At 32.3% G+C, this 2,708-nt stretch overlaps 1 non-coding gene across 1 annotated transcript; it reads right to left on the bottom strand.

Moving 5' to 3' along the window:
* TRNAS-UGA (transfer RNA serine (anticodon UGA)) lies at positions 1 to 82 on the bottom strand. The gene has a single exon. It is a non-coding gene; the product is annotated as a tRNA-Ser (tRNA).
* Positions 83 to 2,708: the final 2,626 nt, after the last annotated feature.

Below are 2,708 nucleotides of genomic sequence, written 5' to 3'. Positions count from 1 at the left end.
CGTCGACAGCAGGGTTCGAACCTGCGCGGGCGAAACCCAACAGATTTCAAGTCTGTCTCCTTAACCACTCGGACATATTGACGATAATGAACTTTGCGTTCTAATTAGTTTTTAACATAGATAGCTATAATATGCTAACATAACAAGGGGTGTTCAATATTAATATTTTATTCGTGTTCACACGATAGTAATTAGATAAAAACATTTTAAGATATCAATTAAATTATCATGTCGTCATGTTTCTTAACAACATTAACCTCGAAAGTCATCTTAAAATATATTTAAAATATTTGGGATAGAATTAAAATAAATTAAATATTAGCAAGTCTTAAAATTTTTTAAAATTTTGGTTTATTTACGATGAGAATATATGCCCATTTAATTGTAACCAAACTAATTTATTTTTCATTCACATGCAATGAGTTAATTGAACCAAGAAGTTATCTAAGTAAATTAAAACAAATCTGAAGAAGTGAAACCATTGACTAATTGACTGAAGCGAACACTAACGTGACCAATCTTGACTGTGATTCAAGTTTGCTTACTATGAGACTAAAACACTAAAACCTGGCTAATTAATCCAGTAACTTATATATAAGCTTAAACACAAATCAAACTAAACCAAGTCCTAGCAGCACACTTCTGTACATCATGTTTATTTCTTTGGAAAGAAGGACTACATTATATGGAGTTATATATAGATTAAATTAATTTCTAACAAATTTTATATTCGATAAATTAATTCTACTTAATAAAAAAAATTGGAACTGGTTCTTGATCTTTTAGGTATTAGAACTACTGACTAATATTTGAAAAAAAAATGACAAATGTTCTTAGAAAAGAATATAGCTGAGAAATTAAATTTTCTAAAATTAAGGACAAATTTGTTTAATATTCTAGAAAAATTAAGAATCACTTTATCAATTTTTTATTTTATAAAAAATAATTTGTCTAACATAAAAATTATTAGACACCAATATAGAATTTCATTTTGTTATATAACTTGGTTATGATGTATTGCATCATCTACTTCAAAGATATCATTGAAAGAAATTTTGTCTTAGCATGTTAAATTAATTGTATTAACTAAGATAGTTTAGAGTTTTGATCAAATTTAATCTATAAAATGTTAAGAATAAAACTCTACAACCAAGCAAAATACTTAACTTAGTCCAACCAAGTTATTATAACTGTTTTTCATATCACGTCCTTCTTCTTTTTCTTTTTTCTCTTTCTCTCATCCCTGATGTTGCTACTTCTTTTTTTCCTCCTCCTTCTCCTCCTCCTCTTCCTCCTCCTCCTCTTCCTTTTTCTTCATCTTTCTCTTTCATTATCGTCGTTGTCACCACCTCCATCTCCTCCTCCTCTTTCTTTTCTCATTTGAATTTCTTCAATCTCCTCCTTCCTTTTTCTCCTTCTCCTCCATCATATCATCATTATTATCATCATCGTCATCGTCATCGTCATTGTCATCTTCTTCTTATACGTATAACAGTTCAAATTCAGAATGCACCAAAATTACTTAATAATGACGACACACAAACAAACTCAGTTCAAAATATGCACATATCAAGTGCACCTTATTTAAATCTAGAATGCATCAAAATTACTTAATGATGATGACATACAAGCAAACTCAGTTCAAAACAAGAGACCAAATGTATCTTATTTAAATCCAAAATGCATCAAAATTACTTAATGACGACGATGTAAGAAACATAAATAAATTCGGGCACGTAGAAAAGGATCATGCCATGCTAGAAGGAGAGTTTGTTATTGATGAGCAGATAATTTATACCCTTTTTGGCATTGTTTTTACATAGTTTTTAGTATGTTTTAGTTACTTTTTATTATATTTTTATTAGTTTTTATGTGAAAATCACATTTCTGGACTTTACTATGAGTTTGTGTATTTTTCTATCATTTCAGGTATTTTCTGGCTGAAATTGAGGGACCTGAGCAAAAGTCTGATTCAGAGGCTGAGAAAGGACTGCAGATGCTGTTAGATTCTGACCCTCCTGCACTCAAAGTAAATTTTCTGGAGCTACAAAAGTCCAATTGGCGTGCTCTCAATTGCGTTAAAAAGTAGACATCTTGGGCTTTTCAGAAATATATAATATTCCATACTTTGCCCGAGATTTGATGGCCCAAACTGGCATCTAAACGCCGGCGAGAGACCCTTTTCTTGCGTAAAACGCCAGAACTGGCTCCAGAACTGGAGTTAAATGCCCAAACTGGCATCCAAGCTGGCATTTAACTCAAGAGAAGGCCTATGCACGTGTAAAGCTCAATTCTCAGCCCAAGCACACACCAAGTGGGCCCCAAAAGTGGATTTCTGCACTATCTGCACTTAGTTACTCAATTTCTGTAATCCTTTGTAACTAGTTTAGTATAAATAACACTTTTTACTATTGTATTCGCATACCTTAGACCTTTTATCACTTTGAGACTTGAATCATCTTTTGTTACATTTGGGAGGCAGGCCATTCAGCCATGCCTAGACCTTTTTCTCTTATATATTTTCTACGGTGGAGTTTCTACGTACACCTCATAGATTAAGGTGCGGAGCTCTGCTGTTCTTCATGAATTAATGCAAGTAATATTGTTTCTCTTTCAATTCATGCTTACTTCTTCTCCAAGATATACTCTCGTACTTAATTCAGTTAAGTCAGAATGAAGGGGTGACCCGTGACAATCACCCACTATTT

Source organism: Arachis hypogaea, chromosome 19 (assembly GCF_003086295.3).
Source record: "Arachis hypogaea cultivar Tifrunner chromosome 19, arahy.Tifrunner.gnm2.J5K5, whole genome shotgun sequence".
NCBI classification, from domain to species: Eukaryota; Viridiplantae; Streptophyta; class Magnoliopsida; order Fabales; family Fabaceae; genus Arachis; species Arachis hypogaea.
This window is presented reverse-complemented; position numbering and strand designations above follow the sequence as displayed.